This window comes from Tupaia chinensis, unplaced genomic scaffold, assembly GCF_000334495.1.
Source record: "Tupaia chinensis unplaced genomic scaffold, TupChi_1.0 Scaffold000232_1, whole genome shotgun sequence".
Lineage (NCBI taxonomy): Eukaryota > Metazoa > Chordata > Mammalia > Scandentia > Tupaiidae > Tupaia > Tupaia belangeri.
The window spans coordinates 1,022,816-1,049,941 of NW_006159708.1; the positions used below are offsets into that span (position 1 = coordinate 1,022,816).

The 27,126-nt window shown below is 42.2% G+C and overlaps 1 long non-coding RNA gene across 1 annotated transcript in view; it reads left to right on the forward strand.

Annotated features, from left to right (window-relative positions):
• LOC102471811 (uncharacterized) overlaps nt 1–27,126 on the forward strand; it is a 62,005-nt gene that overhangs the window by 18,332 nt on the left and 16,547 nt on the right. Inside the window, exon 2 of the long non-coding RNA XR_334528.2 lies at nt 15,348–15,441. This is a non-coding gene — a long non-coding RNA (uncharacterized LOC102471811). The remainder of the gene's footprint in view (nt 1–15,347; nt 15,442–27,126) is intronic.

Here is a 27,126-nt window from a genome sequence, read left to right on the forward strand (position 1 = left end):
TATATAGCCCCAGCTAGGTGCTACTTTATAGGATGTTCATTCTACTCACTGAGGCTTATGCCTAAAGTTGGACTTGTGTTCATGGAAATGTATATATCAGTTGTGCTTGCTATGAAAATATTTAGATTAATTAAGATCTTTAGTGACTCAATAAAATGTGGGGGGAAAAAAGTATAGAAAGCAAACATAGATACCAGAGAGAGTGTGGGAGGAGAGTGGGAGATGGCAGAGGGTAAGAGATGGGGAATCAAGGATGGGGAAAAAAAGCAAAACAAAACAGGAAACAAGAAATGGAAAATTATTTGTTGATGATAACATATATGCTGATGAGCTTGACTGAGCCAAAATACAGTGTACTCTGGATGGAAAATCTCATTTTGTATGCTGTAATGATGTACAGTGAATGAATGTAAATAAATAAATTTAAATTAAAAAAATAATAATAAAGTAAAATTCATCGAAAGATGTCTCTCCTAAGGGATTACATTCTTAGATGGAGTCAGTCAGTCTGTTTTTGTAGTAGCACTTACATGACCCAGAATGAAGAACATACTGCTTCTTTCTGAAAGGATTTTTTGTTTTTGTTTTTGTTTTTCAATGAAAAGGGCCATGAGGAAGGAAGAGGAGACTTCGGTCTGGTCAGCCAGACCAACTCCCATTTGACTTCTCAACCTGGTATTACAACCAGATCCCTCACACCTGAGATACTGCTTGCCAGCCTGAAGCATAATGTAGCTAATTAATATATGCATAGCAAATAGGGAGGAGAATAATAATTGAGATGGAGATGAATCATCTCACGTTTGTATCACATTTTATTCTTTTCAAATTATTTATACCTTTTGCTGAATACTCACAACATTATTATGAGATGGGGTGGCCTTTACTCTCCTTCACCAGTGAGCAGACTGAGACAAGGAGAAATGAAATATCTGCCAGCTCCCCATACCACATCATTAGTGCTGGGAGCCAGGTCTCCTGCCCCCCAGTACACTGCTCTTGCCACTCCCTGTGGGACTCAGGTATCATATTGGCTTTGAAAGGGTCAGGAAAGAACTAACAACCATCTTTCTTCCTTTCCTTATGTCTTGTTTTTTATCGGCTCTGCTCTACTTCTTTAATTCAGAAGCAAGAGTACTTGATTTTCAAATAAATTACATCCCAGCCTGGGATATTTCCACTTTAAAAGTATGCCCAACATGCCCATGAGATTCTTTATTATTACCCCCATAAATCACAACTCAATACAACTTTGTTAAAAATAAGCAAACTTTCCTCTGTGATATAGTAATTACCTGCTGTCTGCCTTATCTCTTGCCTAATAATATGTGTCAAATAATATGTGCTGAAGTTGTAACAGATAGAAACATATACTGAATATTCCAGCAGCACATGTTCCCATATTTTCCAGACAGTTAGATACACATCAAGTCTAGACAAAATGCCTTACTGTTAGAAAATATATAGAAGCTAAAACCCAAAACACCCAGAATTTCATGGCTTCCTGCATCCTATCTCTGGGTGGCTTAGGTGTCTGGAATAATAATTTGGAGTCTAAAATACTCATAGTATAGTGTGTGGGCAGAAAGTCACCCAAGGTTCTATGACTGAACTGGTGGTGTTTATATGCAGGTGCACTTCTTTTGGCTTCCAGGCTGTAACTACAGAGCATCTTCTTAAGACACGGAAATAGTTGAGATGCATATTTTTAAAAACTTTATGAGTATTTCTGGCATGATCATAATTGCACTAAGATCTGAAAGACCACTCTCATGGCAACCAAGTTATGACTGACTACTAGGGATCTCCTCATCTCCACCTACGTCAAGCCACAGGTAACAGAGCAGGTTAGTGTACTCAGCTGAGCTCTTGCTTCCACTCAGAACTCAGACTGTCTAGAGATGTGCATTCAGCAGAGATTTGCTTCAGCATGAAGTTACAGGGAAGCAGAATATGTAACCCTAAAATATGCTACTTTGACCTAAGAGTTATTTTGAGTTGAAGGCGATTGAGAAGCAGAAGATACAAGAGAGGCCCTCTGCTCTCCCTGTATTTGCCCAAAAGCAGGACGTAAGTCTGAAAAGGTGTTCCTCCATCTTCCACCAGGAAGGACAACAATACTCACTGGAGACAATTCCAGGACTTTATCATCTGAGAGACAGCACCAGAGTCCACACAAACTAACCTTACTAAGTAGCTCTTTTATTAGCTTCCTTCATATATTTACCCTCCCACAATTTGTCACCCATAGAAACTCAAAAGTCTTTTTCCTTTGTTTTGTCACACCTCTAAAAAGTTATTATTCTTTTAGATAATACATAAGCCCAAGTTCTCACCACGCCTTTGACTTACTCATCACTGAGTGCTCTCTTGTATGTGTGTTAACAAACTTCGGTTTTTCTCTTATTAGTCTGTCTTTCGCTGATCTAATTTGCAGAGTCCTAAACAATGAACTAAAGGTAGGTAGAAGAGTTTTTTTTCTTCCCTACAAGGTTCTCCAAGATTTGTGGAGTTTTCATTTCATGAATAGTAATAAAAACATGGGGGACTGAACTTGAGGCAGTGTTATTTCTTTAGCTCTCAAGGTGATGAGTTTGCAGTGGCCAATGGAGAGATTCTGTCACACCTTACTTTTTTTTTTCACACCTTACTTCTTACTCTTTTCTCCTGCTTCAGTTTTCTCTTTTGCCAATGTCTCAGGTCCAACAGACAAGGGCCCTCAATGAAGTGAAGGCCCAAAGAGCCTCGAGGTTGCCTTGTTACTGACTCTTGACTCTGGGAAAATGGGATAGACTAGGGAGGGTCATGCTCTGGGCAGATGATTGCATCGCATTTTCCAACATAGCTGTTAGAAGCGGAGTCCTGCTCGTTATACCTCTTGAATTTTCCCAGTGGCAAAATTTACATGTTCCTGATACTGAACTTTGTCAAAGCATGGTCAGTGAGTTCTAAGACTTGTCTTCTGGGATCAGACAATCTTAGTTTCAAATCCCAGTGGTGCTCCATATCTGCCCCTTGAGCAAGCTACTTACCTCTTGTTAGCTTCGGCTTCTCATCTGTAAGTGGGGGACAAAAACCACTTATTTGTACATCTTAAAAGATCTATTTTACCTGAAGTTCTCAGAAGAAGATCTGGCACATAAACGTAGCTCTTTTGCATTCCATACTACTATCGAAAGTAAAAATCAAGCAAATCAGTCAGCATGGAAGAGCAACCTTGTCACTTCTTTTGCTTGGCCCATCATTACATTCACTATCGAGCAGCAGCTGTTATTCGTGGGCTCTTAATAATCAAGCAGATAGCAGAATGGTACGTAGCTAGACTCCCACATGGTTAGGTTACTGGACTCCCACATGATCGACCATGGTTTGAGTTCTGGACCCGGTGGCTTAACACTCACCCTGGGCACGCATGTGTGCATGTCCAAAATCCTGAGAGGAGAATGAAGGGGAAGGAATTGTGGTGTAGCCATACACCCCTGGAGGGTGATTTCTCGCTTCCTGTCTCTCTGCCTCTCTCTGTCTCTCTGGGGAGCACACAGGCCTTACAGCAAAAATCTCTCTAAAAAATAGATAAATCAAAATAATCAAGATTTACAGCCCCTGGTATACAACCTGTAGTTGGCAAAGAGGAAGATATTGACAGAAGTCTGGGAAGATTAGTGTTCCCATCCACAGGTTAAGCCAGTGATTCTTAACCTGGCTGCCCCTTGGAATCACTCGTAGAGATGTGGAAAAATATCAAGGTGGCCTTTTGTACTTAATTGTCTAGAGTGAAGCCAATTGGTTTAATTGGGTCTAGGGTAAAGTGTGGACATCTGTGTATTTTCAAAGGCTTCCTTTATGATTCACATATGCAAGGGATTGCACGCCACTGGATTTAGCTGAAAAGCACATGGCTTACCCCAGAGAAAACTGACTTTCTCTTCTCTATGGGCATCCCTGTCAGAGGTTGATTTATAACATCAATATGTTTGTTTCCTTGAGGCTGGCGAGCAATCCTAGCCAGCAATTATTAGAGGGAACCTTGCTTTATCCACATTTTGAATTTTAAGTTTAGCCCAAAAGCCTCAGCTACTTTCTGGTTTTGTGCCAGGAAACAACAGCCTCCACACTGTTGGTTGTGGGCCGAGGAGGTTATGCGTTCTTATTCTTTCTGTTATGCATGCATTGGGACATTTTGTGCTTCTAATTTGCAGTCCTACTTTTATCCATAATTTATGTCAGTGGTACCTCTCATTACTGGTTCCAGACAGCCCAACAACGATAATTGGTTAGACTCTAAAACATTCAAGCAAAGAAGAAAGCATCATTTATACTCCTCTCTCATCAAGTGAGAATTAGATTATATAAGTAACTATAAACATTTCCCAGTTTTATTTTCAGATTTTTACCCAGAGATCCAAGCAGAGTCAGAAGGGAGGGTAATTGGAGAAAGGGTAAGGCCAGCTGAAGGAAGAGAAACCTGCTAGTGGAAGAGTTTTCAGACAGCCACATTCTACAGTTTGTGCTACTAGAGCCCTAGTGGGAAGAAGGGCAAGAAGTGAGGACACTCTAGTCGGAAGAATGTCCTAAGTTTTCCACAAAGGATGTGAAAAAAAAAAACTGGTGGCTGTGACTTCTTGTGTACTCTTTAATAGAGCATGTACCACAACCTGATATGCAGGTGAGGAACTGGAGCCTCTGAGAGGCAAGCCACTGGTCAACCAAGGTCAAGCCTAAATCCAAGTCTTTCGAGTTCATGCCTATGTGTCCCACCTGATTAAGATGTTATTTTTATCTTGAGGGCACAAATCTTATTCATAATATAAGTAAATGTAAATGTCTACTCTGAGATTAGAGTAGACAAGAATGCTGGCCCAGCATCCTTGGTCATATTTCTAGGGTTGGCTGAGTTCTCCAAGTAGCTGACAGCCTGGCTCCTCCGAGTGAGCTTTCCCGGACTCACTCCCTAAGCAAGTGAAAACTCTGCACTGCTCATTCTCATGCATGTCAACTGAAGGCATGGGTGTCTTCCTCCTTGGGCCCCACTCAGATTTCTCACCTTCAGACTCAAACCTCCTGCCCATGATCTGGTAGCATCTAGGCATCTCTTCACAAATCTGTCCTTTTTTTTCCCCGCCCCTGAATTCTCCCTTAGCTGACCTGCGACCACTTTCTGCTTCTGAAGATGGCAGGACAGAGCTCCGGCAGTGTCTCTCATCCTGGGAGAAGCAGAAAGTACACTCTCTTCTCCTCCAACCCTCTCTCAGACACAAGACAGAGAAGAGAGGGCCCCAGAGAGGCCACCTAGCTATAAAGAGCCTTCTCGGAAGTCACCAGGTAGGTCAGGAGTACAGGCATTCACCAACATGGAACAAAGTTGATAGTGACAGTCAAGGAGGTAGAAGACTCTGCCATACCACCATCGCCTCCAGTGCTTCATAATCAAATAAGGCAGGAGGGGCAGTAGAAACCAATAGTTCTCAACACTCACTGTGTAGCAGAACTGCCCCACCCACCCCCAGAGATGCCAATCCAATTTACATAAGTGGGACTCAATCATCAATACTTTCTTTTCTTTTTCCTTTTTTTGTTTTGGAAAGGTTTTTGCAATAGGGTGTGTGCACTCACCAGGAAGATGGAGAAAGACAGAGAGACAGAAAGCGAAAAATCATCCCCCAACGGGGATGGCCATGCTGCAATCCCTTCTCCTCCATTCTCCTCTTGGGATCCTGGGCACGCACACACACACGCCCAGTGTGAGTTTAAGCCACCGGGTCCAGGACTTGAACCGTGGTCAACTACATGGGAGTCCAACAGCATAGCTATTACACTAACTGCTGGTCCCAATTCTTTTTAAAAGATACCGGATATCTCTAAGGTGAAGCCAGAATTCAAATCCAGTGAACCAGACAGTGCCACTTAAGTGAGTTGAATATGGTATTCACTCATTAGCAGGTAGCACTACATTACCTCAAGAGAGTTCTCAAATGACTAGATAGAATGGTAGAATTTGAATTAAAAGAGAGCTGTGGTAAGGCAACTGAGGGAAAAGGAGTGCTGAGGGTGTCCAGAGGAGGACACAGCCTGTGCAGGTCTCACTGCAGGAGCTGTGAGGTGTGTGGGCAGAAAAGACATATACCTTGGCCCGAGAGCACCAGGCTTGTGGCAGCTCTGAAACTTATTTGGAGTCATTGCAAACTGTCTCAAGGTACAATTTTGAGCTGTTTATTCCAAAATGAGTCCTTTTGATCATTCTTTTATTATAAGATCTTTCGAGAGTAGCAGCTATAGCAACCATCCCTAAATTGTTCAAATTGCAGTGAGTTGAGGGCAACATGTTCCCACCTTCTTCCTCACATTTTTGTTAAATACAATGATTCAGTTGGTGGTAGGAACTCAGTTTCATTGAATCTGCAATGGCCTTTTCTTTGGGATTCTGCCTGGGGTAAGGAAGGAAGATGAAGTCAATATAGGAGGCCATGAATTTGTGTATCCCATGCTCTGTCTTTAAGGGCAAGAACACTGACTGGCTTCCTCCTTTTCCCCCTTAACCTGTTCATAGAAGCAGGTTCTAAAGCTCCTCTCTGGGGCAGTTTTCTTATTTGGAGATGTTTAAGCACTTTGTCCCTAGCACCTTATAAGCCCACTAACCGTGAGACAACAGTTTCACACACTGGCTTTTCACTTTAGCCTGTGTCTGTCCAAAGCCTCCAACAGTTTGTTTCTATGTCTGTCTCCCACACTGCAAGTAGCTTGATGGGGGAGAATAGTTTCCATTCCTTTCTCTTTTGCACTTGCAGCCTAATGTATAGAACCTAACACATAAAAAGAGCTTAGTAAATATTGAACACAAAAATAAGTTACTGTCATTCTCTGTAGTCCTCTAAATTCCAAAGTTATCAGACGTGCTCTCTTTGTCATAAATGACAGCCTCTGAATCCTTGAAAGTTTCGTCTTTCTTTGGCTTCTTTAATTCTAATTCTTTTCACATTTCATCCTAAGACCTATTTTGTAAACTGTTCATTGCAAACTAGCAAGACCTTGGTCTATGGAATACTCTCCAAATACTAATGAAGTCCTTTAGGGAAATTTGTTTCTGGTCCAAAACAGTAACACTATACAAAATATTGGTCTTCCATCTGTTTTCACAAGAAAAATAAATAAAGATATATTCATAAAATCATATCATTGGTACATATAATTCAGTACTTTGAACACTTCCAAGAAGTAATTCTATAAAAATGTAACAATCAGATGCCTTCAAAGAAGTAAGAAGTGCCTCTCCATGATAGCTGACACCGAGAGATACTAGAGTAATGCTCTTAAATTTTTCTGTGTGCTTCAAAATCAGTAGAACATCATGCTCTCCTTGTATGAAACAGAGCTCTTGCCATCAAAAGGAGTCAGGCCACTTCAGAAGTGGAAATAAATAATCCTCTCAGACCAGCTTTGCTTTTCCTGTTTCACATAGACACCAGGAAACCAGTCTTTACTGAACATCTCCTGTGTACAGTAGTATTTCCTTTTACCCATGAAATGAGGAAAAAAATCCTCCCCCTACCCACTTTAGGTTCTTGGCTGAATCCCTGTAACAAAAGGCAGATTAACAAGAGAAAAGCATACAAATTGACTTAATGAAGTTTACATGATATGAAAACTTTATAAGGAAATGAAGACCAGAACACAAAGTTAAACCTGAACATTTTTACACTAGGTTTAGGTTTGATGAAGAATAGAAGCATATGGGGACCAGCAGTTAGCGTAATGGCCATGTCGCTGGACTCCCCTGTAGTCGACTGTGGTTCGCGTCCTGGACCTGGTGGCTTAAAACTCACGCCGGGTGCGTGTGCGTGCGTGCCCGTGCATGCCCAAGATCCTGAGAGGAGAATGGAGGAGAAGGGATTGAGGCATGGCCACCCCCCTGGGGGGTGATTTCTTGCTTTCTGTCTTTCTGTCTCTGTTTGTCTGGTGAGCGCATGCACCCTATAGCAAAAAACCTCTCCAAAAAAGAAAGAAAGAAAGAAAGAAAGAAAGAAAGAAAGAAAGAAAGAAAGAAAGAAAGAAAGAAAGAAAGAAAGAAAGAAAGAAAAGAAGCATATGGAAAAATAGAAAAAAAGGTGTGAGCGAAGAGTACTAAACTAGGGAAAACATAGTGAGGTCTATTCATTCAGAATCCTATCAGCCTCCACCCATTTTTGGAGATAAGGATGTGCCTTCCTTTGGGTATAGGAAAAGCACCTCTCAAATGAGGGCCTTACAAGGAAGGCCAAAGAGTCCTCCCAGCATCCATTGTTTCTCAAATTCCTTCAGCTTAAAATATTTAATATGCCGGGAACCAGCAGTTAGCGTAATGGCTATGTCGCTGGACTCCCACGTAGTCGACTGTGGTTCGTGTCCCGGACCTGGTGGCTTAAAAAAACTCACGCCGGGCACGTGTGTGTGCGTGCCCAAGATCCCGAGAGGAGAATGGAGGAGAAGGGATTGCGGCATGACCATCCCCCCTGGGGGGTGATTTCTCACTTTCTGTCTCTATGCCTCTCTCTGTCTGTCTGGCGAGCACACGCGCCCTACAGTGAAAATCTCTCCAAAAAAAAAAAAAAATATTCAATATGCCGAAGGTCCATATTTTGAGCAAGGGTCCCCTTAAGCCCATCACCCCACAATTCAGCACTTAACTCATATAGCTCCTAAACAAAATTAAACTTTTTGAGAAGGCCTGAATTTTTTTCTTAGTTCTTTCTGACTTTCTAAAGCACAAGGCTGTCCTTGAATAGTCATATAATACATGTGGGTGAATTTTTTGAATCCTTCCCAAGTCTTCAGAAGAAAAGAGCACTGATTCCTTGATTGATAATTTACCTACCAAATAGCAAAATTAGAAGATAGTTATCAATAGCCTACCATAAATACTTACGTATATCATCAAAACATCTCTATAAGACAAAAAAGGTAAGGTCATATTTGCCATGGGCAACTACTAACCTTCCCTCCATAAAGTAAATCCAGAAAAGTGGGATGATGCCAGCTCCCATTGGTGGTATTTTAGCTCAGTGATCACACACGTAGACCTGCTAGCTGCCAAGTATGCAGTTTTTTAAATTATTTTCAAACTATGTGCGAAGTGCTATTGAAGAGCTGTGTGTGCATCTTAAAAAAAAAAAAAAAAAAGACAAAAGGGCTGAGGAAGGCTTCATGGCAGGGGGGGCTCTAAATTATTTTCAAACTATGTGCGAAGTGCTATTGAAGAGCTGTGTGTGCATCTTAAAAAAAAAAAAAAAGACAAAAGAGCTGAGGAAGGCTTCATGGCAGAGGTGCATCTGAGCAGGGTGCTGGAATGCATCAGACCCTGCCAGGCATGATGTGGGTGAGAAGGTACTGGACGTCAGGCAGAGGAGACAGTTTGCTGTGGAGTTGTGAGCATGGGGGCTCTTCCAGGAACAGGAAATGCTCCAAGAAGTTGGGATAGGAAGCACAGGGAGACCTGAGGCCTTTGGAAGTTTGAAATGCATCCAACAGACACAGGGAGGAAGCCTCTGGGTACCTTACAATAAGATGCATGTAACAAGATTTGGTGTCTAAGAGGCTATGTCTGGCAGAAGTGTGGAAGACGAATTCAAGAGAGAAGGAATTGGAGAGGAAGAAGCAGAAACAGTTCTTCTCTTTCTCCCTCCAGAAGACATTCAAATTGTACCAATAGGGGTCATATTGTCCCCAGGTAGCAGCCTTAATGCATTCTGGGAAATCGGGCCCGACCTGTAGTCTGTGTTTCAATGCACACCATGTGGAACTTCATTCGGGACAACTGATGCTGCAGAGGCAAGGGTCTGTTCCTGTCGCATCCTTTACGTGAGCATCAAGCACTCTAAAGCAAGATGCGATGGTTTCAGTGGTAAATATTCTATATTGAGTTCTCCAGTTTTTCAGTATCCTGAAGTTCTAACATCATCCTTAATTGTTTTAAAGTGACAATTTCTGTACCAGCTATTTTCATGTTATCTGACAAGGTGTGAATTTGCTAACTCCTTCCAATGACAAAACGGATATCTAAAGCACTTCTTCTATAGACTTGGCCACAGAGTCAGGGTTCGGTTTTCACAGCTGAGTGCCAATCTGCACTAAGTATAAGGAAATACAATAACCAGAACTGTTTCCCTTCATGTAACTTTCCAAAGACCTAGAATGTTACTCCCTAATTCCTATGAAATTGCTTCCTTATCTTCTTTCTTTTTCCAGGGAGAATGATTGAATTGATCTACAGTTTTTTTCTTATTACTTAAAGCCCAACAGCTCCAAAGGCCTTTTAAACCCTCTTCTAATTTTAAATGACATTTCCGTATAAAGCCAAGCTGAACCTATCTGGTCTTTCAGCTCAACTCATAGGGAGAAAAAAGTGAGAGTCAAAATCAAGCCTTTTTAGGGGAAGGACTACTTGTTCAGTTTTCTCTTACTCTTAAAAACAAGAGAAAGCCTGCTGTCAGACAATGAGGACACATGCATAAGAGAGCAGAGTGTCCCCTTGTCTCATAGCACTGAGACACCTTGGGGTTGAAGGTTGGAGCCTTCAGGCCTCCTTTGCTTACAGTTTTCTTGTCTGTTTTCCTTCCACATCTCAAGAGGGGTCTGAATTTCATTCATCTCCACTGGAAGTGCCTAGCCCAGCGGTAGGCACACAGCATGAGGATAACTAATACGGAACAAGGACCTATTCCATATCGGGTGCTGGGATAGCTGCTTCGGATGGATAGAATGCTACTTAATTCACTCAACAACCCCACCTTCCATGTGGAAAGGATTATGGTCTCCACGTACATATGGATGACTACAACTCAGAACATTTGACCAACGTGCTTGAAGCTTCATGTCCAGGAAGAGTCAGCAGAGATTAGAGTAGAGCACAGTTCTATAACCCCCAGCCCAGGCTCTTTCCACTCACCACGGGCCTCAAAGGGGAGAACTGGGCTAAGCAAGGGTTCCAGCCCTTGAGCTAATTCTCCAATGTCAAAGTAAGTGTATGTGGGCTGCTTCATTTAGCAAAATTAGATTTAAGGCAAATGTCCATAAGGCAAGTTAAAACTTCTATTTGACCTACACTATTTAAAAAAATGAAAAAGAAAAAAATAAATCCCTGTTAAGTGCAAGGTGGAAACTTCACAGCACAACAGTTACTGCTCCTAAAGCCAGGTATAGTCTACAGACCAGCTCAGCATCATCTGGGAGATTTTTAAAAATTAAAGAATTCAGAAACTGTCCTATGCATAAGAAACTACATTTTCATTAAATTAGGTGATTCAGGGTCAGTAGGTAGCATGGTGGTTAAGATGCTAGATTCCCACATGGCTGATCACAGTTCAAGTCACCTTGAAATTTATCCTAGTTGCATGGGCATGTGTGCCCAAAATCCTGAGAGGAGAATGGAGAAGAGAATGCTATGTGGCCATTCCCCTGAGAGAGGTGGGGGGGGGGGTGATTTCTCACTTTCCCTCTCTCTGGTGAATATATGCATCCTATGGCAAAAACTTAAAAGATTAGTTGACTCAAATGTACATTAGTTTGAGAAGCACTGTCCTGGCCATTCTAAACCTTGATAGCATTTTTTCCAATTATCCCTGTTACCTTAGCAGCCATCTCCTTGCCTACACTCCAAGTATTTTATGCACACGATTTCCATGACTTTACCCTTGCTCATTGGTATGAATAGATTACACGGTACCACTATGGTAGATTTGCCTCAAGATGATTGACAGGTGAGACATTTATGGGACACAGGTATGGCTTATTATCTGCTGATGAGGATGTGTATAGAATTCTCAACTGGGCTGGACTGCGGTGTATATCATGCTGGGTAAAGCCTCTTTACAATCTAAATGATGTATAGCAATTGAATGTGTGAATAATAATAATAATTTTTTTCTAATGCAAAAAAATAAATAAACACTTATACCAAGCTCAGATCCACAATCTAACCACCATGTATTTGAGTAGATTTGATTCTACAAATTAAATCAATAATTTAATCCAATGGTTCAATCTCAAATGCACATAAGACTCACTTCAGGAGCTTTCAGAAAACACTGATGCCCAGATTCTACCCAATTCCAGTTGAATCAAATTCTAACATCCAAGAGGGTCGAGAACCTCACCTTACCTATCAATTATAGTGCCCTGTGTATAACAAGTAGATGTTCAATACATGCTTGTTGATTCAATGAATCAAATTTAAATCTTATTACTTATTAGAGCGACATTTAATCTCACTGAAAGTCCAGTATTTTCATTCAAGTCATTTATCCAATTGGAATTTGACTCTTTCCAATTTAATCAAGTCAATCCTTTTGTCACTCACTAGAATACTGTGCATCTTCATTAGCAACTATGGACTTCCAGGCATTACATCAGAATCTTTCCATACCGGAATCCTTAATTTAATCACATCTTTATCCATGGAAGATAATATTCAGTCTTTTGCCATATAAGGTAACATTTGCAGATTCCAGAGTTTAGAATGTCTTTGCTGAGGGAGAGGGGGTATTATTTAGCCTACCACAGGATGCTAAGGGGAGGAAAGAATGTATTTAAGAAAGTGTTGACATCTAGTGAGTACTCTAAAACACAGAAATGTTAAGCAACTTTCTTAATGTCACAAAGCTATAATCGGTGAGTCAGGTCTTGAGAAAGCTAAGCTTCCTCCTGACTTATAGCCAAAAGCTTTGCCTTCTACCATACATGGTGACAAACAGCATTGGAATGCTTTACACGGTGTAGCTATTTTCAAGTTTTATTGAAGCATCCTGTAAAAAAAATTTTTTAATCCCTATTTAGAGGCGTCCAGGAAAACATGAAAGAAAGGAGGTTCCAAGGAATTCAACTCACTGATGTTTTCATTCATTCCTACTCCAGTACTGTTTGGAGATCTCACAGACTTAAAAAAAAAGGGGGAGATTTATTTTCAGGAGAGAAGATCTGGAGATATAAGAAAACAAGATAAAACAGTGGTCATGGAGACTAACAGCAGAAAGTGCTCAAAGAACACCTAATTTAAGTAGAACCATATCCAGTCATTTACTAAAAAATTACTGAGCAGAAGGATCGGTGCCAACCTTCTCTATTACGTAAGTGTAGACAGGCAGAGCCTATTAGGGCCCCTTGTGCCTTGGAGGTGTGAGTCATGTCTGAATGGGAAGAAGCAGCCCCGAACTGGTGAAGGAAAAAGGCAGCAGTTAACATTTGGAGAAGTCTCTAAAATGACCTCCTCTTCTACAGGGCAGGAACTACCTGCTGATGAATTTGCACAAGCCCCAGACAGTAGGTAGCCATGCTGCCCGGGAGGTGGGAAGGCAGCAGTCCATCAGTGGCACAGAACCCACAGCAATGGAACTTGGGCATCATCACGTAGTATTAATAGTGGGTCTGGGTGGGTCTCTGTGAGACCACAGATGTTTGATGTGAAGACTGGCTCCTGGAACACCCCTTCTCTGGAGCCCAGTGGACAGGGTGAGAACTCAAACAGCCTGCGATTGAATGATATTCTCAGAACAGTGCAGGGGTCAGTGCATTAAAACCAGAATGGGAAGCTTAATTGCCTTTACAGCTTTATATAGGGCCACCCTATGGAAAGCCAAAGGCTATTTAGATAACTCAAAAAGTCTTGTCTTACACATCCTATCAGTGGACTTTGTGACTAGCATTTATTTTAAAAATCATGGCTGTCAACATGCTAAGGACTAAAAATAGGTCCACTCCCTCTTCTCCATCTTAATAGACCTGAAATTACTGAAATCACAAGGGTGTTTCCACCTCTGCCACCCACTTAGCATCAACTCAAAGGTGAAACTGTTATAATTAGTCCTTTTCAAATGATCTTGACTTTCTTCAGTAGTCTTCCAAATTCAGAGATACAAAAATCTGTTGAAGGGGAATTTGTCTCCTTCAAAAAAACTTGTCAGCTAATTATATCCTTGAGTTGAACAAATCTTGGTTGTTTTCCTCTTCCTGAAATAAAAAATGCACTTCTTCCCTTCCTGAAGTGCAAAGTGGTAGCTAGTCTTCCTAGACTTTCTACTCAGCCTTGACCTTGGAGAATTCCAGACTAACTATCCAAAAAATGGGAAACTTTATTTTATTTTATTAAGTTTAATTATTTACTTTCTCCATGAGCAAGAGAGAGAGAGAGACCCACAGGGTCTCGACTCCAAGATCCACCCCAGACCCAGCTAGCTCTAGATCATGGGCATGCATGACCAACATACTCAGGAAGGTCTCCAGATGCAAACCCTGAACCTTCCCATGTGGGCCACTCTACACAGAGTGACATTTTATTACTGCACCACTATCTCATCTTCACCCCACCCCCACAACTCTTGCTGATTTTATACAGCTTCAGCCTAACCCTGAAAGCAGACACAAGGGACATGACCTTCTCATACCACCAAAAGCATATTTAACAATGGCAATATAAAGTATCTGAGCTGACTTGAATAAGTGACAGATCACCCCAATCCTGAGCTTACTCTTTCACAGTAACTACAAAGTCCTGCTCCTTAGGGGCCCCTGACCTATCCCCATAGTATCTTCTTTCCCACATGAACTTTCCATGTAAAGTGAAATAACAGTTAGCATTGTAGCATTTTCAGATGAGAAAGATGTTTCAATGACTACCTTGGGATTTTGATATAGATACTTCAGGCAAAAGACAAGACGGGATTAGCATTTAGTCCAACCCCTGCTCATAAACAGCAAAGAGGATCCCATCCACCCCAACACTGACTGAAGTGAGCATTGTTGGGGAGGATTTTGAGGCTACAAACTAGCTCAATGGGAAAAAAAAAATGACTGATTAAGCAAGGGCCTGGTAACACCTAAGGCCACACCTTTATTTGCCAATGCCACCAAGATGGACTCATAAAAAAGTCAACATCACCTGATCAAGTGTGTGCTGACTGTCCTGCTCTGTAGCATTCTGGATTCTAGTCTATAGCTGATCTCCTGTGATTTCAGATAATATCTCTTTGCTTTTCTTCCTCTTACAGGAAAACATTCTGTTGACAGTAATCCTTCTCAAGCTCATAAACAGCAAAGAGGATCCCACCCACCCCAAACTGAACTAAGTGAGCATTGTTGGGGGGGGATTTTGAGGCACCAACTTAGTTCAATGGAAAAAAAAAATGACTGATTAAGCAAGGGCCTGGTAACACCTAAGGCCACACCTTTATTTGCCAATGCCACCAAGATGGACTCATAAAAAAGTCAACATCACCTGATCAAGTGTGTGCTGACTGTCCTGCTCTGTAGCATTCTGGATTCTAGTCTATAGCTGATCTCCTGTGATTTCAGATAATATCTCTTTGCTTTTCTTCCTCTTACAGGAAAACATTCTGTTGACAGTAATCCTTCTCAAGAGTACTCAAGATGAATGGATTCTTTTAAAAGCACACAGACTCCTAGAAGGAAGAGCACTAGGTAAATCCCAGGCAATAGTACAGTTATCACTTAGATGACCTATCTAAAGAAACAAGTTTCCTAGGTCACTAGATTTCTTTGATTCCAGTCTCTCTGAAATATGAATAAATTGTTATCATAAGAGATTAAGGCAATTTGACCAGTAAGAATTCTTTACAGGCTTAAACTGTAAGTGAAGAGTTTGACATGCTCTGTGAGCATCACCTAGTGAAATCTCTGGCACACAAAGAAAACACAGTGCTGCTTAATGTGATCTTCACAAGCATGGACAAGGACTGGCCTCTGGCATTCAAGCTGTGAGGATGGTAGAGCCTAGAGCTCCACCATATGCCTCTCAGGACCAGCATTCCTGTGGTCACTGAAATTGTTCTCAGTCACCTGAGCTAGCCCTGCATCCAAGGAACAGGGCCAATGAACTCGCCAAAAAAGTAAAAACGTAATTCCAAGGCAAAACTATGCTGACTTCTGTAGCTGGCACCCTGGACAGGAAGCAAATACTTATAATGGCCTAGAATATATAAAATATATTTGTGTGTGTGTGTGTGTATCTCACAGCTTTCCAGAAGATAAAGAATAGAAACAAAACTGTCTTAGAAAAGCTGTGTCATTAACACAGTGACAACAATGGAAAACAAACATATATAATGCGACCTCTACTGGATAATGACTGAGAACCGTAGAAGTAGCTCAAAGAAACCTAATTCTTGTCTTAGTTTTTCTGGGCTGTGTCACTATAACTCTTCATCTCTTCATCAGTATGGGAAGATACAGAACTCTATTGTCTCTAGGTGTTTCTAGTTCTAACTCGCTGGGATGGCATGATTCTAGTTATAGGTACTAGTCACGGTTGTAAACCCCATTAATACAACCTCTAGCCTTCTGAAATACATAGAACACCTTTTTTCCTCCAAAGATATTTAACCACAGTAGCTAGTAGGTGTCAGGGCTACTTAAGGAAAAGTACCCACGCAGACTCCTCTAGAACGCAAGGGCCTTGCTCTGTCTCCTTACTGAGCTGTGGACTCAGTAAAGCAGGGGAGCAAACTCAGCCAGGTATTGTCAAGGATGTCTGAACAAATGAGTCAATCTGTGTACCTTCCTGTGGGACCACAAACCAAAGAGACCAAGGGTATTAAAAGTTTACTAACAGACCTAAGAAACTAGAGGACCACTTGGAGGTGAGAGGGCCCCTCTGGATACACTTCAGTTCACTTGACAGAATTAAATAGCAGAAGTTCCCTGATTGTTCCTCCAAAGGTTTGTCCCTCCACAGGTCCAGAGCTACAGGGAATGGAAGCTTTGCGAGTGGCCAGAGACTCTCTTTAGCCTCTTCTGGAAGGATAGTGTGAACAGGGAAACAGACCTCATGATTCTTAGATTAGGAAAGATTTATTTCTAAAGTAAGGCTCCCTTTGGCCACCTTAAGAGTCAAGATGCTGGGCCAGGAAGACTGCACTAGATAGAGCAAGCACAGGCAATTATTCAGTTATTGACATTTACTATGTCTAGGCCCTTCTCTGGTTGCTAAAGATAAGCTATTGTCTCCCCCCCCCACCGAGAGGTTTTTGCTATAGGGCGCGTGCACTCACCGGAGAGACAGAGAGAGACAGAAAGCAAGAAATCACCCCCCAGGAGAGATGGCCACGCCGGAATCCCTTCTCCTCCATTCTCCTCTCGGAATCTTGGGCACGCACACACACGTGCCCCCACCGGGTCCAGGACTCAAACTGTGGTCGACTACATGGGAGTCCAGTGACATAGCCATTATGCTAACTGCTGGTCCCAAGTTATTGTCTTTAAGAGCTTTCTTTGTTTAGTCTCCCTCTAGCAAAACTAAAAAATAAGCAGAAATAAATACCTTAATAAATGAAAAAGCAAATAATTTTAGAATCTGGTAAGGATTTTAGAAAAAAAATGAAACTGGTTCATAAGGTAAAAGAAATGAGCAGAGGGTAGAGAGAGCAAGAGCAGCCTCTCTGAGGAACTGAGACCTAAAAGAGATGAAAGAACCACCATAGATCCAGAGTATGGAAGAGCACAAAAACATAGCCTTGAGTTCTTCCTCTCTGTCTTGGTTGACTATTGTGTTGCTAAAATAAATACCTGACACTGACTGATGTAAAAAGAATAGAGGTTTTTTGGCTTATGCTTCTAGTAGCTATAAAGTCCAAAAGTGTGGGGCTGGCATCAGGCTGGCTTCTGGTACTATATTACAATATAGCCAAAGAAGTAGAGAGGATGGTGGGCATGTCAGAGAGAGTGTGAATTAGGAGCAGCCATCTCTCTTCTGTAACAACCCACTCTCACAGGAATTAACCCCTTCTCATAAGAGCTAGAACCTACTCTGTCTCAAGAGACAATAATGAAGGGTGATGCCTCTGTGACCCAAATGCTACCTACTAGGCCTCACCTCTTAAAGGTCTTACCATCTCCCAGTGCCATTACACTAGGGACCAAAGTCGAGAATATGAACCTTTGGAGGACAAATTATTACCTAAACCACAGAATCCCCAATCTATTTTTATTTCTCTACCCTTGAATTCAGATTGGTTGTATAACCTGCTTTTGCTATAGGGCTTTGGAAAATGTGATGCAGAGGTAACTTAGAAAGTGCCCACACATGGGGCTTGCTTTCTTGCTGCTCTGAGAACTATGTGTTTACCTGGGCTTGTCTTCTGGGTAACAATAGACACTTCGCTAGTTCCCTCTGTTTTCCTGGATTCGTCTGATAACCAAGAGAATCACCAGCAGATGCATGTGTGAGTTAGACTGACATCAGCAGAGCTCACCAGGACCAGAAGGACCACCCAGCCAACTTACAGGATTATGAGCTAAAAAAGTGGTGGTTGTTTTTAGCCACTAAGTTGTTGGGATGGTTTGTTATATGGCAAATACTCACTAATGCAAGAAAAAACGTGTTACATATAAGATGGGATCTGAAGACTTTCACAAAGTCTACTCTCTCTCTCAGTCTTCAACTTTGTCCACACTTCTGTGAGCACTCCAGACTTTCTTACTGACTGACTTTGGGGAGACAATTGTTTATGGCTGGCTGACATTTCAGCACGTCTAACATCAGAAGCACTGACTGTCCTTGTTCCAGAGTATCTTTTCAAGGAATTTTTTTTTTTTTTAGTGTTACCCTCCAGAGCACAAGAAGGTATGCTTTGCCCTGGGTAAAAGATTCAGGTTCCAGGAGCAGTGTGAGGAAGAGGCAAGAGCGACCCCTGGACCTACCAAAGCCTGCATGCCACTGCATCCCCGCATTCAGCACCTGCATCCCACCATGGTCGCCACCATGCCCAAGAGAAAGGCTGAAGGGGATGCTAAAGGAGATAAAGCCAAAGTGAAGAACGAACCACAAAGAAGTCTATCAGAGAAGAGGCATTTGTCACTAATAGAAAGTCTCTGAAGCTGGATTGATATAGAAAACATCTTTCCTTTCTAGTTTTTTTTTTTCTTTTTTTGAAGAGGTTTTTGCTGTAGGGCGCATGTGCTCACCAGACAGAGAGAGACAGAGAGACAAAAGTGAGAAATCGCCCCTCAGGGGGGGATGGCCACGCCACAATCCCTTCTCCTCCATTCTCCTCTCGGGATCTTGGGCACGCACACACACACACGCCCAGCGTGAGTTTAAGCCATGGGGTCCAAGACTTGAACCGCGGTTGACTACATGGGAGTTCAGCAACATAACCATTACGCTAACTGCTGGTCTCTCCCTTCTAGTTTTGAGAGACTTCTTGGGTCCCAAGAGGAGGGATTCCCCAATATTGACACACAAAGCCACCTTGGCACAGATGCCTTGTGGGGTGGAAAAGTTAGCATTTGTTTTTATGTCCTCTCCCTTTCTGCTTTCAGCGTAGACTTAATTCCCTTAAACCAGAGACCTGTTGGGACCTGACCACAAAAAATTGGTTACCAGCATGTCAGGCAATCTGGACTTTGCAATGACATTACGATGGCGTCCTTCAAAAGAGAAACAGTTCCCTTTCTATATTGCTGGGTCTCCAGGTTGGTTATTCTGCCATTTTCATTTCCCAAAAGTCAGGGTCGGCTCGTGAAAAGTTGTTAAGCAACATGCTAAATGTGAAATATCAACCCTCACGCTAAACTTTCCCTGTTCAGAGCATCAAATGAAGTCTTCGCTGGGTTTTATAGTGGCTTTCTGATTTTGGTAGTCCACTGAAGAAGGGAGTTTACAAGTTGTTGTATACTTTTAATGACTGTCTGCCCATGTCTTGCCTGAAAGACCAGGATTATTTATGAAAAATATCTTTAATAAAACTGGCTAAAGTTCGACTTCAGGGAGAGGTTTTTGCTATAGGGCGCGTGCACTCACCGGAGAGACAGAGAGAGACAGAAAGCAAGAAATCACCCCCCAGGAGAGATGGCCACGCCGGAATCCCTTCTCCTCCATTCTCCTCTCGGAATCTTGGGCACGCACACACACGTGCCCCCACCGGGTCCAGGACTCAAACTGTGGTCGACTACATGGGAGTCCAGTGACATAGCCATTATGCTAACTGCTGGTCCCAAGTTATTGTCTTTAAGAGCTTTCTTTGTTTAGTCTCCCTCTAGCAAAACTAAAAAATAAGCAGAAATAAATACCTTAATAAATGAAAAAGCAAATAATTTTAGAATCTGGTAAGGATTTTAGAAAAAAAATGAAACTGGTTCATAAGGTAAAAGAAATGAGCAGAGGGTAGAGAGAGCAAGAGCAGCCTCTCTGAGGAACTGAGACCTAAAAGAGATGAAAGAACCACCATAGATCCAGAGTATGGAAGAGCACAAAAACATAGCCTTGAGTTCTTCCTCTCTGTCTTGGTTGACTATTGTGTTGCTAAAAGAAATACCTGACACTGACTGATGTAAAAAGAATAGAGGTTTTTTGGCTTATGCTTCTAGTAGCTATAAAGTCCAAAAGTGTGGGGCTGGCATCAGGCTGGCTTCTGGTACTATATTACAATATAGCCAAAGAAGTAGAGAGGATGGTGGGCATGTCAGAGAGAGTGTGAATTAGGAGCAGCCATCTCTCTTCTGTAACAACCCACTCTCACAGGAATTAACCCCTTCTCATAAGAGCTAGAACCTACTCTGTCTCAAGAGACAATAATGAAGGGTGATGCCTCTGTGACCCAAATGCTACCTACTAGGCCTCACCTCTTAAAGGTCTTACCATCTCCCAGTGCCATTACACTAGGGACCAAAGTCGAGAATATGAACCTTTGGAGGACAAATTATTACCTAAACCACAGAATCCCCAATCTATTTTTATTTCTCTACCCTTGAATTCAGATTGGTTGTATAACCTGCTTTTGCTATAGGGCTTTGGAAAATGTGATGCAGAGGTAACTTAGAAAGTGCCCACACATGGGGCTTGCTTTCTTGCTGCTCTGAGAACTATGTGTTTACCTGGGCTTGTCTTCTGGGTAACAATAGACACTTCGCTAGTTCCCTCTGTTTTCCTGGATTCGTCTGATAACCAAGAGAATCACCAGCAGATGCATGTGTGAGTTAGACTGACATCAGCAGAGCTCACCAGGACCAGAAGGACCACCCAGCCAACTTACAGGATTATGAGCTAAAAAAGTGGTGGTTGTTTTTAGCCACTAAGTTGTTGGGATGGTTTGTTATATGGCAAATACTCACTAATGCAAGAAAAAACGTGTTACATATAAGATGGGATCTGAAGACTTTCACAAAGTCTACTCTCTCTCTCAGTCTTCAACTTTGTCCACACTTCTGTGAGCACTCCAGACTTTCTTACTGACTGACTTTGGGGAGACAATTGTTTATGGCTGGCTGACATTTCAGCACGTCTAACATCAGAAGCACTGACTGTCCTTGTTCCAGAGTATCTTTTCAAGGAATTTTTTTTTTTTTTAGTGTTACCCTCCAGAGCACAAGAAGGTATGCTTTGCCCTGGGTAAAAGATTCAGGTTCCAGGAGCAGTGTGAGGAAGAGGCAAGAGCGACCCCTGGACCTACCAAAGCCTGCATGCCACTGCATCCCCGCATTCAGCACCTGCATCCCACCATGGTCGCCACCATGCCCAAGAGAAAGGCTGAAGGGGATGCTAAAGGAGATAAAGCCAAAGTGAAGAACGAACCACAAAGAAGTCTATCAGAGAAGAGGCATTTGTCACTAATAGAAAGTCTCTGAAGCTGGATTGATATAGAAAACATCTTTCCTTTCTAGTTTTTTTTTTTCTTTTTTTGAAGAGGTTTTTGCTGTAGGGCGCATGTGCTCACCAGACAGAGAGAGACAGAGAGACAAAAGTGAGAAATCGCCCCTCAGGGGGGGATGGCCACGCCACAATCCCTTCTCCTCCATTCTCCTCTCGGGATCTTGGGCACGCACCCACACACACGCCCAGCGTGAGTTTAAGCCATGGGGTCCAAGACTTGAACCGCGGTTGACTACATGGGAGTTCAGCAACATAACCATTACGCTAACTGCTGGTCTCTCCCTTCTAGTTTTGAGAGACTTCTTGGGTCCCAAGAGGAGGGATTCCCCAATATTGACACACAAAGCCACCTTGGCACAGATGCCTTGTGGGGTGGAAAAGTTAGCATTTGTTTTTATGTCCTCTCCCTTTCTGCTTTCAGCGTAGACTTAATTCCCTTAAACCAGAGACCTGTTGGGACCTGACCACAAAAAATTGGTTACCAGCATGTCAGGCAATCTGGACTTTGCAATGACATTACGATGGCGTCCTTCAAAAGAGAAACAGTTCCCTTTCTATATTGCTGGGTCTCCAGGTTGGTTATTCTGCCATTTTCATTTCCCAAAAGTCAGGGTCGGCTCGTGAAAAGTTGTTAAGCAACATGCTAAATGTGAAATATCAACCCTCACGCTAAACTTTCCCTGTTCAGAGCATCAAATGAAGTCTTCGCTGGGTTTTATAGTGGCTTTCTGATTTTGGTAGTCCACTGAAGAAGGGAGTTTACAAGTTGTTGTATACTTTTAATGACTGTCTGCCCATGTCTTGCCTGAAAGACCAGGATTATTTATGAAAAATATCTTTAATAAAACTGGCTAAAGTTCGACTTCAGGAAAAAAAAAAGATTCAGGTTCCATAAGCTCAGATGTCCTCTCCTACAATATAAGCACTACCTGTGCAGGGGTCCCCTGGTCCTGTCTAGGTCACCCCACTGTGAGAAACTGCCGATATTCTAGTCACTGCCAATGCTGTAATAAAGTCCTTTGTCTTTCACCCAGGAATCTCCAGTCTTGTGCCAGCATCCATGAAACTGCGGCAGGCTAATCTGTTAACTCATAAGAGGGTAAAGTCTCAGACCTTCCGCAGTTCTTGACACCAATTAATCAAAACTCCCATGCATAAAACTATCACCGAACTCATGTAGGGGCTATCACTTAGTGTCTGTACAGGTCCATTTCTCTGCAAATTACCCTGGAAAAGCACATTGTGTGCTTGTTCTCAGAAACTCCAAGGTAATGACATCTATACACATTCTTCTCTTCCTTTTAAAGGACACAGGATAAAGGTGGAAGGCCAAATTCATTTTTTAAATCATTAAAGAAAAAGGAAATGGCAAGCTAGATACAGAGATGCCATGAACACAGAGGTTTAACAGCAAAAGAAAAATAGAGCTGGTCTCCATTTCCTGCTTTTCTTTCCATCGTCCAGCAAAAGGAGACTGACCCGAGAGGTCTTATGCACAAACTCCACCACAGGAGCACACAGACTCGAAATCAGAAAAGCCAAAGAACTCTTTTTTTTTGAAGCCAAAGAACTTTTAAAATTTTATTATAACAGCTCAGGAAGAACAATCATGGCTCTTGTTTCATTGGCTACATACACAGAACCTTCAGGCATCCCAGCATTTTAACACAACTTCAAGCTCTATTTTCAGCACAAGAGAGACTTACACATTTGTTCCTAACTCATGTCTTTAGTTCAGCTCTTTCTACCATGAATTGTGTCTATGTGTTTAACTTCTTAGGTTTTTCAGAGAAGTCATTGCGCTTAGTCTAGAACACCAGGGAGTAGAGGAAAGATGAAGATGCAAAAAAGACACAAGCCTCTTCAGACAACAGCTACATGCCTGCTGCGGTGTCCTACCAACGAGCACCTTAACTAAGCCCTCGTGGGACTTCCAAAAAATGTCCGTGTCTTCTGTCTTTGAATAAATGTTTGGGGCTCATAACTTTGGCCCACAAGCTCAGATGCCGCGGGACACGACCCAGCTATGTGCTGTGTCAGCCATAAAGGAAGAGGCCTTATGAATGTATGCCCCATGTATATATGGAATGTGTGGTTTTCAATCCTGATCATCCAATGAAACACCTGAATGCCACTGCATCCCCGCATTCAGCACCTGCATCCCACCATGGTCGCCACCATGCCCAAGAGAAAGGCTGAAGGGGATGCTAAAGGAGATAAAGCCAAAGTGAAGAACGAACCACAAAGAAGTCTATCAGAGAAGAGGCATTTGTCACTAATAGAAAGTCTCTGAAGCTGGATTGATATAGAAAACATCTTTCCTTTCTAGTTTTTTTTTTTCTTTTTTTGAAGAGGTTTTTGCTGTAGGGCGCATGTGCTCACCAGACAGAGAGAGACAGAGAGACAAAAGTGAGAAATCGCCCCTCAGGGGGGGATGGCCACGCCACAATCCCTTCTCCTCCATTCTCCTCTCGGGATCTTGGGCACGCACACACACACACGCCCAGCGTGAGTTTAAGCCATGGGGTCCAAGACTTGAACCGCGGTTGACTACATGGGAGTTCAGCAACATAACCATTACGCTAACTGCTGGTCTCTCCCTTCTAGTTTTGAGAGACTTCTTGGGTCCCAAGAGGAGGGATTCCCCAATATTGACACACAAAGCCACCTTGGCACAGATGCCTTGTGGGGTGGAAAAGTTAGCATTTGTTTTTATGTCCTCTCCCTTTCTGCTTTCAGCGTAGACTTAATTCCCTTAAACCAGAGACCTGTTGGGACCTGACCACAAAAAATTGGTTACCAGCATGTCAGGCAATCTGGACTTTGCAATGACATTACGATGGCGTCCTTCAAAAGAGAAACAGTTCCCTTTCTATATTGCTGGGTCTCCAGGTTGGTTATTCTGCCATTTTCATTTCCCAAAAGTCAGGGTCGGCTCGTGAAAAGTTGTTAAGCAACATGCTAAATGTGAAATATCAACCCTCACGCTAAACTTTCCCTGTTCAGAGCATCAAATGAAGTCTTCGCTGGGTTTTATAGTGGCTTTCTGATTTTGGTAGTCCACTGAAGAAGGGAGTTTACAAGTTGTTGTATACTTTTAATGACTGTCTGCCCATGTCTTGCCTGAAAGACCAGGATTATTTATGAAAAATATCTTTAATAAAACTGGCTAAAGTTCGACTTCAGGAAAAAAAAAAGATTCAGGTTCCATAAGCTCAGATGTCCTCTCCTACAATATAAGCACTACCTGTGCAGGGGTCCCCTGGTCCTGTCTAGGTCACCCCACTGTGAGAAACTGCCGATATTCTAGTCACTGCCAATGCTGTAATAAAGTCCTTTGTCTTTCACCCAGGAATCTCCAGTCTTGTGCCAGCATCCATGAAACTGCGGCAGGCTAATCTGTTAACTCATAAGAGGGTAAAGTCTCAGACCTTCCGCAGTTCTTGACACCAATTAATCAAAACTCCCATGCATAAAACTATCACCGAACTCATGTAGGGGCTATCACTTAGTGTCTGTACAGGTCCATTTCTCTGCAAATTACCCTGGAAAAGCACATTGTGTGCTTGTTCTCAGAAACTCCAAGGTAATGACATCTATACACATTCTTCTCTTCCTTTTAAAGGACACAGGATAAAGGTGGAAGGCCAAATTCATTTTTTAAATCATTAAAGAAAAAGGAAATGGCAAGCTAGATACAGAGATGCCATGAACACAGAGGTTTAACAGCAAAAGAAAAATAGAGCTGGTCTCCATTTCCTGCTTTTCTTTCCATCGTCCAGCAAAAGGAGACTGACCCGAGAGGTCTTATGCACAAACTCCACCACAGGAGCACACAGACTCGAAATCAGAAAAGCCAAAGAACTCTTTTTTTTTGAAGCCAAAGAACTTTTAAAATTTTATTATAACAGCTCAGGAAGAACAATCATGGCTCTTGTTTCATTGGCTACATACACAGAACCTTCAGGCATCCCAGCATTTTAACACAACTTCAAGCTCTATTTTCAGCACAAGAGAGACTTACACATTTGTTCCTAACTCATGTCTTTAGTTCAGCTCTTTCTACCATGAATTGTGTCTATGTGTTTAACTTCTTAGGTTTTTCAGAGAAGTCATTGCGCTTAGTCTAGAACACCAGGGAGTAGAGGAAAGATGAAGATGCAAAAAAGACACAAGCCTCTTCAGACAACAGCTACATGCCTGCTGCGGTGTCCTACCAACGAGCACCTTAACTAAGCCCTCGTGGGACTTCCAAAAAATGTCCGTGTCTTCTGTCTTTGAATAAATGTTTGGGGCTCATAACTTTGGCCCACAAGCTCAGATGCCGCGGGACACGACCCAGCTATGTGCTGTGTCAGCCATAAAGGAAGAGGCCTTATGAATGTATGCCCCATGTATATATGGAATGTGTGGTTTTCAATCCTGATCATCCAATGAAACACCTGAAAACCCTTTTTGAAAAATGCTGATTTTTGGCAGCTCCATACCAGATCAATTAAGTTAGGATCTCAAAGGATGGGGACAGAGTATTGATTCTACTTGTTAAAAAAAAAAAGAAAAGAAACTCTGATGATTGCAATGTGCAGTCAAGCGTGAAAACCTTGTTAGGGCAAAACATTACAGTATAGCTCTGGACATATAAATATCAAATAATTATAAATGGGTTTCTCTAAAATCCATTCTATTCTTAACAGGGAGATTAAAGTGAGTTTTGAGTCATATACATATATATGTATATATATATATTTACCTGAATTGGTGATCAGAGCTCTCACGTATTGGTTCATTCATTCAAAATATTTAATCATCTGGTTGATGTCAGGTATGCCCCATGGAGTCACAGTCTAAAGGATAAGACTGACAAGAGACCAGGAAATTGAATACCACAGAAGGGAAGCACAGAATGCTACCAGAGCTCAGTGGAGGTCACCCACCCTTCATCTGGGAAGGGTGTCATGTGTCTTCTTTCTCCTGTTCATCTCAGTCCTTGTCCTCCTCCCCCTCAGCCCTGTTCCCCAGTCACGATGCACTTGGAAATGTCAGATCTGAGTTCTAATGAAGACTGCATCGTCTACAATTGTTTCCCAAAGCCAGATGGTGCTTTTAATAAATCTTAGGAGCACCTGAATTGCTTTTTCCTCTCTAATTTAAAACTAAGATGTCCAAAAAGAACAGGAAAAAAACAACTGACATTCCTAAACCTCGAGGTTATATGGGAATCCGGAAGTGACACATTCTGAGTGAGTTGCAACTAAAGAGCAAGTGGATGAAATGGCCTCTGGCGTAATCTACGTGGAGGAAGTGTCTTAGCAGAACCATCAGTAGAAAAATATCTGACCAGAGCTACTGAGGAGCACACGCGAAACTGGAGCTGGGGAAGACAAGACCATGTTCAGACTTCAACACTACAAAATATGAGGAGATGTATTACTTGGTCTTGTGAGACAAGTAGTAACTACCTCAGCCACATTACCAGGGAGTTTGTGTAACGTGCCCTT